Source organism: Platalea leucorodia, assembly GCF_965183815.1.
Source record: "Platalea leucorodia genome assembly, chromosome: 7".
NCBI lineage: Eukaryota > Metazoa > Chordata > Aves > Pelecaniformes > Threskiornithidae > Platalea > Platalea leucorodia.
In genome coordinates this window covers 39762150-39778664 of record NC_138829.1, presented here as the reverse complement: position 1 = coordinate 39778664, position 16515 = coordinate 39762150, and the positions used below count along the sequence as shown (strand labels likewise).

Here is a 16515-nt window from a genome sequence, read left to right as displayed (position 1 = left end):
CATCAGGTTGACCTGAGGGCAGTATGACCCTTTTGATAGCATTTCCCTGACTTGTCACCTGGAGTGCCATGCCGCCTTGAGTCCTACCCCGTACCCATTCCCCTTGTGGACTGTGAAATGCCATTTTTGTTACACCCGCTGTCTGTTTTTAATCAGCTCTATGGGGACGAACTTCTCTTTTTCATGCTTAGTCACTGACGTAGAGTAAATTTCCCTGGAACAATACTGCACATGATGCCACTGACATCATAGCTTTATATGACTGCCCCCAGACACGCTCCTCAAACGGCAACAGTGTGCAGAGTCCCCAAACCGGGAAAGTTATTTCTGCTATGTGCAGACAATGATGACAAAGGCCACAGTGTACCTAAAGGTTTAGCGAGGGCAACTGGCAGCGTCGCCTGCTTTTCTCTTGGATTACAAAGATGCGTACTTCCATTCTGCGCAGCGTCTGGGTTTGTGAGAAAAGCAAGGATGATGCATGCATGGGAGAATCTGCAGTAGAGGGAGGACTTTGAGCAATGAAAGACAACACTTGGGATTATCCCTGTAGATCATAACCTTTACCTGCTGAGGAAGATACATTCAGATGTGCTGTCTAACATTTAACACTGCTAATTTTATAATGAGTTACGATGCTCTAACAGGTGCCATGGGAACAGGCAGTCGTGTTCCTGTCAACACTGGGGCTCTTCTGACTACAGAGTGAGCTGGTTCACAAAGCTAAACAGGCAAAAACTAGCCCTGGAAAAAGGAGCAAGCAGATGTCTGCTGGTTTAACTCCCTGAAAATCAGCTTGCAGTGGGATAAAAACAAGGGTTAGCGCTGGACAGAGAGGAGGGGAAGGGGCAGGAGCACCCCGTTAAGGAAGAGCTGTTCATTTTAGCAGTGTGAAACTGCAGCCTAAAAAGCATTGTCCTTGTTACTGCAAGGCAGTAATCTCTCTGCATCTCATTTTCAGACCACTGGGACAACAGAAGCAAAAGTCAGGAGGGGACCCAGCAGACAATAATCACTCTTTAAAAGGTTCCTGTGTTACCCAAGGGTGTTACCAACATAAAGGTCATATGCTCTTTTACTCGCATGGGCTTCCCACATGAGGGTCATGATCAGGCACATCTGTTTCCTACCCAGTTTCGCTGAGTTTTATGTTAACAGGAAGGAGTATTTCTCTCTTTGGTTTGAGGCTAAGACTACCTAGGCCTCGTTAATATTCTTGCTGCTGGCTAGCCCAGTAATCTCCACACCCCTACCTTCCTTGCAACTCTGGGCTGCTGAAAGCCACACAAGCAGGCTGAAGTCCCTCTAGCGAATTCATCAAGGTAACTAGGTAAATACAGTGACTATTTAGAAGCGGAAAGAGCGTGAGGCAGGAGAAGATTAAATGAAAGTGGAAATAAAGTCCCAGCCAGCCACCATTACCAAAGTAGTCAATAGGGATTAACTCTTCACTGTCTCTTCCAAATATAAAAATTAGATGTCATCAAATGAAACTAGTGAAGTCCAAGTTCAAAACATGCAAAAGGAGGTGGTTCTTCACCAACTGGTAGTAGAACTCTGGAATAACTTGCTGGAGGATGCTCTGGATACAAGAAATTCATGTGGTTTCACCCTACAGGCAGCTTTAAACCAGAGGGGAAGAAGGAACAAGAAAAAAAAAAAAAAGGAGGAGAGAGAGAGGAAAAAAGAGAGGCTCCAATTCAGAGACTCCAGCTGCCACTGCTGAAGACCCTCTGCAAAAACTACTGCCCCCTTAGGTCCACAGTGAAGCTGCTGGTATGAGCCATGCAGCCAAAGAGACAGCACTTGCCCAGTTCTGCAACAGTTCCGTGAATGGAAGCAGAAACGTAGCTAGCATCCTCTTCTGCTACTGGTGAACATATTTGTTATTACTTTCACTATGGTTCTCCATGTTAATCTCCTCTACCTTTCTTTACTTTCTCCGTTCCTGTATGCTTATTTGCCTATGCATTCTCTGTCCTTTTTTCCAAGGCTCTGTGAACTAACATATTTCTCTTACTGCTAGACTAAGTGTAGCTCTCTTAAAGGCAGCAGCAATGAGGGCTCAAGAGCTGCTCTGCAAAAGTCTCAAGGAGATGGCAAAAACTAAATAGATAATTTATTTACTCTTTGAGCACCAATTGCTTTTCTTCAAAATATTTGGAGAAAGAAAATGAAAATTGACCTAAAATAATAGAATAACAGACATTGAGAAATGAGTTTGTCACTGGGTTGCTCCATTTTTCCGCTTTTCAGGAAAGCTAAACTTCAAATTGCTTAAATTCAAATATATGGATTTCTCATATGTTAGTGTCAGGCTGAGAGTCCTTGCCCACCAACCAGAAACCTATGTAGCTGTAGCACCCTTTTTCCACTAGACTGTAATTCAGAGAAACGTGCTGTCACGGGGCTGGGTTACTCAGCAGTAAGCAGTCAGGGAGCCTGACTGAGGGCTGCTCTTCCACAGCGCGAATGGATCCTCGTTGCCTAACCGGCCTTCTTTCAGCTGGCTCCTGCTAGAGCCCCTTGGATACAGTTCCTCACTTGTCTTTCCTAGCCAAACGTAATAATTAGCATCCTATTAATTATAGCTCAGCAGCAATAGTCAGCTAGTCCCGCAGGTGCCTTATGGTAACAGGGGGATCTGTAGCTCATCGCTGAAGTTGCAGACCTTAGCTCGTGGTTCGGGTGAGGCTGTTATTCAGGGCTGTGCTAATGGCTGTGGCTCAGGAAAAAGCAGGGGAGCCAGGAACCCACCACCTCTTCTTCCCTGGGATATGGAGCAGGCGCTGCCTGTGTCTCTGCAGTTTGCCGCTGCGTGAGGCAGTTCAGGGAGACTGACAGCAGAATAGTGCATCACCACATCAGATCACATCGCAATAGAGACTTAATACTGATAAGGCGTTACACACCATCACATTTTTTACATTATCTAGTACATGCAACAAAGTTTAGCTTAGCTTTATGTTTTTATGCCGAATTTGTACCAGCTGCAAAAGGACAGGTGGTACCTGGTCCAACATGAAGCTTACAGGTACAAAGTGGAAAAGATTGTTCTTCTCCTTGGGTTAATATTTGAATCATCAGAACAAGTTTACACCAGCTCAGTGTGTTTAGTTGTAGATGCTGAATGTGAACTCATGAATGTGAACTCCCAACACTGTGAAAGCAAGCTATAGACAGCTACAAAAACACTTTACTGGGTCAAAGCTATTTATAAACCTTCAGAGGGTAACAGGAGAGCTTCTGCAGGATCATGTGTCCTTCCTCAGCTGGACCTTTCCTGAAAGCCACCTGAGCCCCCTTCTGATTTAACTCAACGTTAGATGTACCCCCAAATGCAACCACTGCACTCATGGCCAGGGTCTGCCATTACATTTCCAAGCAGCTCAGATCATACCCCGTCTTTGTTTTCACAAACCATCTTCTTTGTTTACACAGACCCAGGGACTAATGTTGGCAACAGCTTTTGTTTTCAGCAGACAGCAGATTGCAAACACTGAGCATGCCATGTCATCTTCACCTTTTGCTTAATTGAGACCCAGTATTCATCTTAAAAAGGGCGTGAAGAACATAGGTCATAATAAGGGAAGAACAGGATGAAGAAAGTTCACATATTCTCAAGCAGCCAGCACTTTTAATCCTGAACAAACTCCCTGAAGTAACTAATGACCCATCACCAAGAAATCGCTAGCACCATCCCAAATGCCTAACTTCCTGGCGGTGCAGTGATTTTTCAATTGGCAAGCTTAACTTCAAGGGTCAAAGGCAGTGGAACAAAAGATTAAATCATCAATTTATAAGCACTTTCATTCGGTAAACTGGTAAGCTGCTCATGCCAATAAGGCAGGCAATCAAGAACAAGCTGTTTCAAATGAATCCAGTACTCCTTATTGGAATAACTAAGCTAGTGGGCAAGGGGAAAAAGGGGAGATGTGTTAAACCTGACTATAATAAAGATTTTAGTCCATTTTTCTTAAGCAAACAGGAAAATACCAAGGTAAATTTCATTGTAAGCTGGAAGCACAACTTTTTCCGAGTTTGCATTCAAAATAGCTCTTTGACAAACTTGGGGACAATTCCTTTGTGGAATCGGGGATCTCTTCTTAGCACAGGACCATTCAACACCTGCATTAATAATTTGTTAGGCAGATTAGAGCATGCAGCGTTAAAACATGCAGATGAATCACCCTGGGAAGTTTCAAACACTCTGAAGACAAGAACAGAATTCAAAATGAATCGCAGAAACCAAAGGAATGAGTCAACAACAAGATGAAATTCTGCAAGAACAAAGGCACACTGTGTCTAGGAAGTCTAATCCACCAGTACAAAATCAGAAATACCCATTTAGGAAACAGTAACAGCTATAAAGACTTGAGCTAAAGTAGATTGCAATCTAAAAAAATAACTCAACAAATACACTGGCATTACAGAAACAGGTAAAACCTATTCCGGGATGTGGCAAAAGAGGGTATGATACTTAAGGGACAAGTAATGATCTACTAAATGACAGTAAGGTAAGAAAGATTTAACAATGAGCTCAGCTTCCTTACGGCACAGTACTACTCCAGCGTGCACATGGCTGCCGCACAGTTCATGAAGAGCTTTGTGATATCTTTAAAAAGTAGAGGTCAAACCCTTGCAGAAGGCTGGAGTGTTATCAAGGCTCTAAGTGTCTGTCATGTTCATATCGCCTACCTTTCACATGCTTTTCAAGCCTGGGGAGGATGGTACATGTCCCATCACTAGTGGTTTTATTTCTTATTTTTAGGCAAATGTGATACTAAGCAAAAACAACATTAAAACAATATACTGCATAGTTGTGAAATCCAGGAAAACTGTCATTAAGCTGTAATCACAAAAGACTGTTTAAAGTAGTTGTCACGTTACACAGGTAAAAACACAAAGTAGAAAGGACAAAGCTTACATATATATATGACATCTATAGGACATCCTGGTTCCTCCGACCTTCTGATAGATCCTGCTGGAAAACAAACTGCAATTTCACCGACGGTTTAAGTACCCAGGAATTATGCCTAGCATGCACACGATTTTTATGCCACCACAGTTACTTTGAAAAGGTATATTTAAGCATTACAACTCTTTGAAAGTACTCATACAGAGTTCTTTCTCTTCATATTGCCTAAAGATGCAGGAATACATGGTCTTTCTATAGATAGGATTTGATGCTACAGTCAATTCAGTGACAGTCATGGTTCTGGAGGTTTCTGCTCCCAGCTTCTCCGACTTGCTGTTTTCTCTCCTTCAGTTTTACCAACTCAGCTTTCAGGGTGACTGTAATACCAATTATTTTGGTTTTTTCAATCCAAACTCAATCACTCCTCCCCCTTGACAGGGCTCTGCTGTCGGAGAAGTAGTAACTAGATCCACATCTCGCGGTGTCCACACCAGAGAATTTACCTCCAGAGTGCCGTTTCCCTGCGGGGCACCGTGACAGCACGTGACATCAGGCCCTTGAGCTTTAAACCACCCTGTGATCCGTGTGACACGGATAGCAGCACAGAGCTGGTAAAATTAGGGAGGACACTGGAATTCGCCCTTCCCCTAGCCCGTAACGATAGCCACCCAAGCCCTCAAGAAGACAGCAATTCATATTCTGAATATTCCGCTTTCAGCAACAAATGCTGGAAAGGTTGTCTAAATGAAGGGTAAGATTCAGCAGATTTTGGCTCATGTTATCCGCAGACCCGGGCTCTTTCTGCAAGAAGTACTCCATCAGCACAGCGGGGGCTTGATGCTACAAAGCACTCTCACCTGCAGACATTAAGAAGTGATTTACACCAGCAAATACAGAGGTGGAGGTGGGACAGCCCCCAGGGTGCAACAGCTGGAAGGCTCAGGAGAAGATTTCACATGCGTCTCTTGGTCGCTTAAGCACCCGGCTTTGACTGAACGGTGCTGCTCTCTGTGTAGACTTTCAAGGCCAATATTAGGGTACGAGGGTCAGCTCGTGCCAAGCTCAGCCTCGGAGCCCTGACATCAGTGCACAGCAAGCTGCTGTGCATGCCAGGCTGCAAGGCAGCAGTGACCCAAGGTCAGAGATGTCTCCAGCATTGCCTCCCCTTCTCCCTCACCTCAGTGGGCCTCTGAGGGGCTGGTTGTCACCCGGCTGGGGCCAGGGGAGCACAGCCAGCACACGGAGCTGTCAGCCTCAGCCTCCCTCAGCGGTTTACTAACATGGTTAGATCTGATAGTAAGTTTCTAGCCATGCACTAGCATCACATGGAGTGGTTTGGTATCTCGGCCTGGTTCACAGACCCACATCTATCTGGATCTGGTGCTTTCAGTTAATTATCTGCCATCCTGCTAACTTGGTGCCAGAACTTAATGAAACTTTTGGCCTCAGAGACAAGGGTTCCTCTGCCGCAGAGCGCGGGCACAAGGACCATCACGAGGCAGCGGCAGAGCTGCTGCAGCAGCAGAGCAGCAGAGCTGCTGCCTGACTTGCCCGCTCCAGAGAAGAAGGCAGCTCGATTCCCAGACCTTTCACCAGCAGCGCTTGCACCACCCTGGGCTTGCTGGCACTGTGTGCTGGGCCGGCTGGGGTGGTGGCTTCTCCTTCCAGAGCCAGAGAGGAGCAGGGCTTTCCTGCTCCAGCTTAGGAAACAAATGCACAGTCCGGCACCCTGGGGTTGTCGGGACGCTGCAGAGGACAAGGCCAGGAGTGCTGGTGTCTGGTTCCTGCCAGTGAATCATTATCTGTTTGCATTAGCTTTGCTCCTTCCTTCCACAGTTCTTGCTCCAAAACGCCGGCTTGCTTGGCACAGGAATCGGTCTCAGCTCCCATAAGGAAATGTCGACAGTGCAGCTGCCTTCCCAGATTCTGCACTCAGATCAGTGACTCTGCTACTTTTTCAGCATTGAGCTGAGGATGTCCCTGTTGGTGAAAATACATTCTTTGTTCAGATACTTTTTGGGCTTTGCTCACGAACACGATGGCCAAAAAGCCTACTGTTTAAATTGCAATTTAAATTGTTTTAGTGAGAATAAATGCCTTGGGAAATAGGCGCATTTTCTATTTGTTCTTCCCCCCAGACCATTCAGAAGCATATAATGCACCTATTGCTCTAGAATTAGGTGTTCAGCCACCACAATGTCCCGACCATGTGTCTGCCAGCAACAGAAGACACGATTCTGCAGACCTCTTTTCTATTTGGCATCATTTCTGCAGTGCTGAAACAGCCCAGGCATCTCTCACGCAGCCCCCTGGGCAGCACAGTGCATTAAGTAAAGCCACATCAGCTCTTCCAGGGGTCTGATTCTGCTACACGACCCTCCGACATCCCCGGTTGCTAATTCCCAGCACATGCACCAGCAGAAGAGTTTTCTTTTATGACTGTTGTCAAATTCAAGCACTGGACGGCACGTAGGATAAGCAACAGGCACAGGCCGTTATTTCTGGCAGGCAGAAAGCTGGCAGACAAAGAGCCTGGCAGGCCAGTCCATCGCACAGTGCTTGCCCCGGCTCCCCACCACCACCTCCTGCCTTTCCTAAAGCACAGGGAAATACGTCCCCTCCCCAGCGTACAGACAAGTTGAGAGCCTGGGCTTCTGCAGCTCCCTGTGGGAAATCACTTCAGTTTAACAAATGACGTCAGGAGGAACATTTTTTTCTGTTTAATCCGTGTTTTTCTTTCAAAATTCCTCCTGTCACATTGAGTTACAAGCCCTTGAGGTAGGCTAAAGACTCCCTTTTCCTCCCTGGGGACTGTTCCCTTTGGATGGTAACATCAACCTTCCTCAGCCATCCCTGCTCAGCTGAGATACACATATTTAGCCCTTTTCATCTTTTCTTGTAAGTCCTTCCAGCCTCTGATAATTTCATTGCTCTTGTGTGACCTTTCCTCTGTTTTCCTGCATCTTGGACTTAACTGCAACACTGCTGATGATTAAAATGATAACTGTCAATCAATCACACTGCTTGAATACGTGGCTGCTCCCCTGGGTGCCTCCCACCCCTCCTCCCCATCTGTTGGTGACAGCGAACCTCTGGCAGCCCAGGGGCTTTTCTTCGGGCAGGGCTGAATTCCTGTTACAAGGCTGACCTGGTCAGCCTCCGCCGCCCTGGGCTGCGCTGCCGGGAGAGGAGGGAAAATGGACGCCCTGTCCCGTGAAAAAAGCTCCCCGTGACCCTTGCTCAGCCGTCCGACTGCGATGGACATACGGACAGTGTGCCACTGGCTCTGGCAGGCGGCTTCGTGGCGGAGGAGAATAGCGACCCAGGGAAAATACTGCCGGGCTCTGCGCTCGGTATCGAACACGCTGCGCCCAAAGGGTGCGTGCAGGGAAGCTTGGGGTGCTCCTGACAACTGCACTGGGGCTTCATTCAGTCCTGGTTTGGGTTTGCTTTTTCCCCCAGGGTGGCTGGGGGGGGGGGGGGGGGGGGAGGAGGGAAGAAGGGCTCTTTAAATTTAATTCCCTATTTAAGAAAATACAATTTTAATAAGCTTTTATGTTTTACCCAATTATTTTCACATTCAAGAAAAGAAAGGGTGTCTTTGCGGTTAAACCATCAAGTACCCCTGATTGCAAAGGCAAAAGTAGCCATGGCTATGTAATAGCTGCGTGCTTCGTGACCTAGGTTTCGTGCTCTAGGAGGCAGGTAGGTACATAAATGACAAATTCAGGCAAGACCCACCTTGTGTGACTGTGAAGCATCTGCAACAACGCAACATCACGCAATATTCCTTCTGAAAGAGGGAATAAAGGCCCTCTCCTCCAAGCCCCATTTTTGTTATACACACTTCTAACTTCAACAGCTAAATGACATACTGGCTCACAGCTGCTTTATTTAAAGTTTCATTGATCTTACTCTGCTGGGAGCTTATAATGAATACCAGACCCCATATCCCTAATATTTTCTATGGAGACAGGCAGAAGGAAAACACTTAAAACAAGGCAAGCTTTCTTTGAGAAGCAGGGGAGGGAGGGAATCCCCCTCAAGCATTAATATCCCCCTGCTCCCTCACCAGACTAAAAAGGAGACACATAAAAGTTTTAAATAACCTTTTTTCGGTTATGGAACACAATAAAAGAAGAAAAATATTTGGGGCTTTGGACATTGAAAAAAAAATTATATTTTCTTTTTTGAAAATTTCAGAGGAAACTGCAACAATTGCCCAGAAGGGCATCGTCTCTGGAGAATTTGTTTCCTCTCGTGTAAGGAAATGACTCCACATTGCTCTGGCAAAGAAAGGAGCTAGCGCTGCTAACTGCGGGGAGCAGATGCTCCCCCCGAGCAGCTGCCGAGATTTGTTTTCCCAACAGCCGCTAGGTCCCACGAACAAATTCAACGCCCTCACACTGAAGAAATCGGCAGGCTTTTGCCCGACAAAGCAAAAAACCGCATTCTACCACCAAGTCTTCTGCCAAGGAGTTTCTGGCCCAAGCCAGGTGAGTACGTTCAGGATGGGCTTGTGACCCCTGCAGATGCCAGTGCCAGGTTAGAGCCTATGGAGAGGAGCGGCCTCCCGGCGCACGTCCCCAAGGTGGCTTTCTCAGGGTGCCCTGGTGGCAACGGCCCTGCTGCAGCCCCATTCAGTCGCTGCGGAACACGGCCTGGTTTAGACCAAAGCCACCGCTGTTTTAAGTTTTGTCACCTTGAGAGTCTGTTCTGGCTTCGATGCCCTGGCAGTTGCGTTTATCAGCTCCTTTTCAACTTGATCACTATTGCCAGCACCACTGAAGTGCTAATGGAGGCTTGTTTTAATAAGAATCATAGAATCAGAGAATCGTTAAGGTTGGAAAAGACCCTTAAGATCATCGAGTCCAACCATTAACCTAGCACTGCCAAGTCCATCTATACCATGTCCTCAAGCACCACGTCTATCCGTTCTTTAAATACCTCTAGGGACGGAGACTCAACCACTCCCCTGGGCAGCCTGTTCCAATGCTTGACCACCCTTTTGGTGAAGAGGTTTTTCCTAATATCCAACCTAAACCTCCCCTGGCGCAGCTTGAGGCCGTTTCCTCTCATCCTATCGCTTGTTACCTGGGAGAAGAGACCAACCCCCACCTCGCTACAGCCTCCTTTCAGGTAGTTGTAGAGAGCAATAAGGTCTCCCCTCAGCCTCCTCTTCTCCACACTAAACAACCCCAGCTCCCTCAGCCGCTCCTCATAGGACTTGTGCTCCAGACCCTTCACCAACTTCACTGCCCTCCTCTGGACACGCTCCAGCACCTCGATGTCCTTCTTGTAGTGAGGGGCCCAAAACTGAACCCAGTACTCGAGGTGCGGCCTCACCAGTGCCGAGTACAGGGACACTATCACCTCCCTGGTCCTGCTGGCCACACCATTCCTGATACAAGCCAGGATGCCGTCGGCCCTCTTGGCCACCTGAGCACACTGCTGGCTCATGTTCAGGCGGCTGTCAACCAACACCCCCAGGTCCTTTTCTGCCTGGCAGCTCTCCAGCCACTCCTCCCCAGCCTGTAGCGTTGCCTGGGGTTGTTGTGATCCAAGTGCAGGACCCGGCACTTGGCCTTGCTGAATCTCATACAGTTGGCACCGGCCCAATGATCCAGCCTGTCCAGGTCCCTCTGCAGGGCCTTCCTACCCTCCAGCAGACCGACACTTCCACCCGGCTTGGTGTCATCTGCAAACTTACTGAGGGTGCACTCGATCCCCTCGTCCAGATCATCAATGAAGATGTTGAACAGCACCGGCCCCAGTACTGAGCCCTGGGGAACACCACTCGTGACCGGCTGCCAACTGGATTTGACTCCATTCACCACCACTCTCCGGGCTCGGCCGTCCAGCCAGTTTTTAACCCAGCAAAGAGTGCACCCATCCAAGCCGTGAGCAGCCAGCTTCTCCAGGAGAATGCTGTGGGAGACAGTGTCAAAGGCCTTACTAAAGTCCAAGTCGACAACATCCACAGCCTTCCCCTCGTCCTCCAAGCGGGTCACCTTGTCATAGAAGGAGACCAGGTTAGTGAAACAGGATCTCCCTTTCATAAACCCGTGCTGGCTGGGCCCGATCCCTCAGTTGTCCCACACGTGCTGCATAATGGCACTCGAGATGATCTGCTCCATGACCTTCCCCGGCACTGAGGTAAGGCTGACAGGCCTGTAGAAGAAAGAAGAAAGAAGGCAGTCCAGTTTAGGAATAACACCTGCGAGGCCCCATTCTTGGGCAGGTGTTTGACATTTCATAAAGTGATCGCACTACCTCTTAAAGCCAGTGAGCTTCCCGGCTTCCCTGACCCTGCCACGAGGCTGCCCTAGTATCGAACCCATGGTGGCCATCCTAATTTCTGGCCTAATGTCCATCAGGGCTAGTTTAGACCCATTTATCCCTGTGCCAGCGCTCTGGTTGCTAAAGCAGATTTGTTGTGATTTTTTTTGCAAAACATCCATTGTTTTGATCTTAAGTACAAATAACCTTTTCTTTGTTGCCTCCCAAAATAATTTCTTCGGTTAGGGGAACGCATCTCCATTCTCAGCTCCTAATCGGCGCCCAGCTGCCAGCGGGCGGGCGTGAAACCAGGCATCGGCCCTTGGGAAGCCGAGCCCGGCCTGTGGGAGCGCCCCAGCGGGGCCGGCGGCTCCCGGGCGGCGGCGGGCGGGGAGGCGGCCCGGGTGGTGGGGGGGGTGTCGGACCGCGGGCCCGCCGCCACCCCACCACCGCCCCACCGCCGCCGCCCTGGGGGCTTCTGCAAGCAAGAGCGGAGCCGGGCAGATCTAAGGGCGCTGGCAAAATCGGAGCCCGTTCCGGACAGGTTTTGCATTCGGGAGTCAAAGGAAAGACTGCTTTGCTCTGCCTCCCCTTTGCATCCCTTCCTCGCCACCGCGGCGGCTTGGGGGAGCGCGATAGGGTGTTGCTGTGCGGGTGTTTCCTCCTGTGGGAAAGGTCAAGGTGCGATGGCAATTTGCATCTGCAAAACCAGACAAAAACAGCTCCGGTATAAAAGGACAAGGATGGCTTTGCATAAATGCAGAACGGGGAAGAAACAAAGGAAGAAACATTTAATCTCCCTGGACGTCTCTTAATGGTCCCTGCCAATCGCAGGGGGAAACTACAAGGCATTAATCCTTGGTCCTCAACTCACAGGGACCAGGACCAGCCCAACAGCTTATAAACCAACCAAAACAGCAACACACTGTGTTCCCTATGGCACCAGTAACCAAGAAACCTAATTCCAGTGCCTCACATGCCCCTGCATCCATAGAATCACAGAAGCATAGAATCATTAAGGTTGGAAAAGACCCTTAAGATCATCGAGTCCAACCGTTAACCTGGCACTGCCAAGTCCACCACTAAACCATGTCCCTAAGCACCACGTCTACCCGTCTTTTAAATACCCCCAGGGATGGAGACTCAACCACTTCCCTGGGCAGCCTGTTCCAGTGCCTGACCACCCTTTCGGTGAACCACTCCCATGCTCCATTCAGTTGTATTTTTACCGCCTTGTTCTGAACTTCCTAATTTTGCTGCCAAAATGCAGCAAAGAAGAAAGCTGCATGATGTATGACTCTCCCAGCGTCCCCGCCGACCTGTCTTGCACTGGGAACAGCAGGGCCTCCATTTGATTCCCCAGGGCACAGCCCTGACTGGTTTATCTCAAACTCATTAGCCACAAGGCAGAATAAGAGGAGAGTGATTATGTAGCAGGTGTTGCCCTTGACATTATGCTTCCACGATGAGGAGAATCAATATCTCTGAATTACCATTTCAGTCATTCCCTTCGGGCACAGCCTGTGCTGGAATAAAGGTGCCGTCCCTCGGGGCTGGATCACCACATGCAGAAGAAGCAGGCGCTCACAGCTAAAGCAGAGGTCTGGAAGAAGACATGCTGAAGGTATCATTAAAAGCCTTTGTTTCCCCGCCTGTAACACAGCCTCTGGTATGACCTGGAGAAGGTTACTTCAGTTTTCTGTGCTTTGTTTTTTCCCCTTCCCATCAACAGGGACAGCGTGGGCCTTCCCACCCACTGAGATGCCAGGAAGATAAATTCCCAGTTATTTGTAAGACTGTTGAAAACGCACCAGAGAAGCACAAGAGAAATACCGAACAGCTTCAGTAACAAATCAACTATTTTAAAGCTTCCCGGAGGAAGCAATTATTTGGAGCCAAGTTACGTTTACGAGGGGAGACACAGACTGGTAACAACTTTGTCTGCAGAGCTGAACCCAGGATCATAAATCTCTTGGAAACAGCCATTACAGAGACATTGCTGCCATCCTGCGCAGGCAGCTCATGGAGACGGAGGAAAGTCGTCTGCGCAAGACTGCTGTCCTGTCCCACCCGCAGGGAGCCCCCTGCGGCCCTGCAGCACCCAGCGGCAGGAGCACGAGGTAGGAAACCCAGCGCTGTCGCCCCTTGGGTGCCAGGCTGCCGCTTCTGGCTCCCATTGGGCTTGTCCAAGAAGGCTTTGCTGCCTGAGTTTTCCTCCCCAGGAAAATTCTGCTGCTTCCAAACCTGGCCCCTGGTCTCCTCAACATGAGGACACTTTAAACTTGGGTTTAAAGATGAACACTATATACTTTCTAAATATGGGTAGCGTGTTAGCCCTTCTCAAGGGAGGGCCTGTCTGACAGGCACAGCCAGTGCAGAAGCAAATCCAGCTGTGTGCCAGCTGCAGCCAGCAGCTCTGCCCAGCCTGGCCCAGCAAACAGCATCCTCAGCTGCCAGTGACCCGTAAGGAGGGACGTGCACCACCACTGCCGGCTCCCCAAGCTGTCCTTCTCCCAGCCCCAGCCCTGTGCCCAGCATCCTCAGCTGCCATTGACCCGTAAGGAGGGACGTGCACTGCCACTGCCAGCTCTCCAAGCTGTCCTTCTCACAGCCCCAGCCCTGCGGACAGCATCCTCAGCTGCCATTGACCTAAAGGAGGGACGTGCACCGCCAGTGCCAGCTCCCCAAGCTGTCCTTCTCCCAGCCCCAGCTGCCGCTGAGCCACAGGGAGGTGGCAGCCCCAGGCACAGGGGCACGAGCAAGTCTAGGCTGCCCCAGGGCTGCTGGGTGCCATGGTCTGGCATGTGTTGGGACAGGGAGAGCGTGTCTGCCCCATGGAGTGGGTCCCCAGCCTCGCTGGGGATCCGTGGGCCTGGAAGACAAAGCCCGCTTGCCAGGCAGAGCTGCTAAACACAGCGTGGTCTCAACCACCACCCACTGAAGTAGCTACAAGGAGATCTGAACGGCATGCCCGGAGAAGCAGGCAAGGAGACAAGGGTGTTTGTGCCCTGAACACCAGCACGCTGGCACCCGTCTGTGCCCTCTTGCCCCAAAATCTGTTATTTTTTCATGGATGTAACATGGAAAGCCTGAGCTGTGTCCCACAGACCCTCCCTGAGCTCAGTGCAGGCCAGATGACAGAGAGCTGCCAAAGGACAACCACCTTATGCTGAGGTACCCTCAGGGCTCCTCAGCTCTGCTGTGCCCTGGCCCAGGTCTCACTGAAGGTTAAGGTGAGGAATTTGCTGGTAAACATCATCCTCCTGCAAAAGAGAAGAGAGACAATTAGAAAGTCCCTTGTGTGCGTTTGCCCATCCTTCCCCTGCACGCCGGGATGCCAGCTTGGTGTCGAGAGAGTCCGTTTTAGTTTTGCCAAGTACCGAGCCGGTGAGGGATGGGGGCTGGCAGTGTGTCCCGGCCAGACCCTGCGCTCTTCTCCAGGGACAGCACTCGTAAGGGGCCTTCTGCATGGCCCTGGGGGGTGAGGAGGAGCTTTGCGAAGCACGGGGCTTGTTGGCACGTAGCCTGCCAGCATCCTTCTGCTTTCGGGAGGGGGAATGCTGCATTTCATGACACCCCTAAAAACAGGTCAGAGGCTGGGGGAGCTGTTAATGCAGGGGAGGTTTCTGGCAGGGGCAAAGCTACAGTACATCAAGGGACGATTCGATAACGCCATCCCACTGCAAAGCTTTCCAATGGTGGCATTGCAGCATGCAGCAGCCCGGGGTGGTAAGGAAAGGCTCCAGATGCGCTCGGTCCTGTTAAAGAGTTAAAGCCTGTGGTTGTAGCAGGGCTGGTGTGTCCCTGGCTTTGTGTTCCTGGCAAATCCACACGTACAGGACATCCTGCCTGGGAGCCGGGAGGTATAGCGCACCGGCTGGCAGGACGCCTGGTAAGGGCAGGAGCCCGTCTCTCCCCTTTCCCGAGCAAGTTTCAAAGCGGCTTTGTGGCAGGGCCGATGTCTTTGTGGCAAGGGTGCTTTTCTGGAAGCGGCGGTGTTCCTGCATGCCCTGGCCCTCCCGCCCTGCAGCCGAAGGGCCAGCTGTTAAGGAGGATTTCCCAGACCACCCACCTCAGGCTGGCTTCCCTCGGCCTTGGCTCCCACGGTCATTTCTCACTGCAGGCACAAACCAGAGGTGACAAATTATTTCCAACACGTCTAATCGATAAGAGCTGCAGAACAACAAGAAAGGCGCATTCCTGGTTGCTAGAATTACTGTGGCAGGAGACCACAGCCCAGTGAAAAATAGTAATAGTTTAAAAGCAATTCCTGGAGGCCACCAACTCCCACATGCCAACTATCTGCTACGGGAGGGCAGGCCCCAGACCTCCAGTTTCACAGCAGCAAAACTACAGTAAGATCAACTTGCTGTGTGGGAATAATTTGAGGAATAAAAGCAAGTGGGAGGAAGGTAGATGTCACCCCTTCCCTTCTCTTTAACCTGCATGTTCCTCCAGAGAGGATAAAAATCATATATGTGAGTATACAAAAATCTCGTAACATCTTTAAGGACTTTGCTTTTAACAGGTTGGCCAAAAGGATCTCCTCTCTCCTTCCCTATTACACTACTGATAGATTTCCTTAAGAGAAAGAAACGCTCATTAGTACACTTGCCTCAAAGCGCAATGTTACCCGAGATCTTTGAAGCAAAGCAAACTAATAATAATAAAAAAGGACTGTGCGTAGCACTAACAGAACCACGGGCGTCCGTTTCTCTGCGGTTTCTGCCTCTGCCATCCCGGCGCAGCACGACTGCGCAGAAGAGGGAAGAGCAGAGCCTGCACCCAGCCTCCCCTCTGCGCTCGGACCTGCACTGTCTTCACCCATGTATTTGAAATCTCCCTCCAGTGTCCCCTATGCTGTCCTGCTACCCGCTTTGGATTAGTATTTTACCCATCAGAGCTATCTTCTTTCTAAAAATAACACCCTCTTCCTGTATATACTGTTCTCCTTATCTAGTCTCCAAGATTAACTATCCGTTTATTATATTCACCCCTTCTTCCTCTCTGAAGTCCTCTCATGCCAGACATCATCTCTTTAAACCTTTCCCCTCCTCCCCTTTCCCATCGTTAACAACCCGGCCAGCCTCCCCTGACTTCTGTCCCCGAGGGCCCCGCCGACGGATGGGGACACCGCCGCAGCTATCGGCCATTGGTGCCGTAGTCACCAGTGCAGGTTCCAAGCCCGGCAAGCAGGGGGCTGTAAGAAAACGGTGCAGCAGTTGCTTCAAACACTCCCCCAAATGCATCTTCTCTCCTTACGTCAAGTCCAGACCCAACCTTATTCCCCCTTTGAGGCCCCCCATGGCTTTCATCCA

At 49.8% G+C, this 16515-nt stretch overlaps 1 long non-coding RNA gene across 1 annotated transcript; it reads right to left on the bottom strand.

Moving 5' to 3' along the window:
- Positions 1-10870: 10870 nt before the first annotated feature.
- Positions 10871-14423, bottom strand: LOC309593811. Its single transcript, XR_014228936.1, has 3 exons — positions 14361-14423; positions 12691-12800; positions 10871-11089 (listed from the first exon to the last, which is right to left on the bottom strand). It is a non-coding gene; the product is annotated as an uncharacterized lncRNA (long non-coding RNA).
- Positions 14424-16515: the final 2092 nt, after the last annotated feature.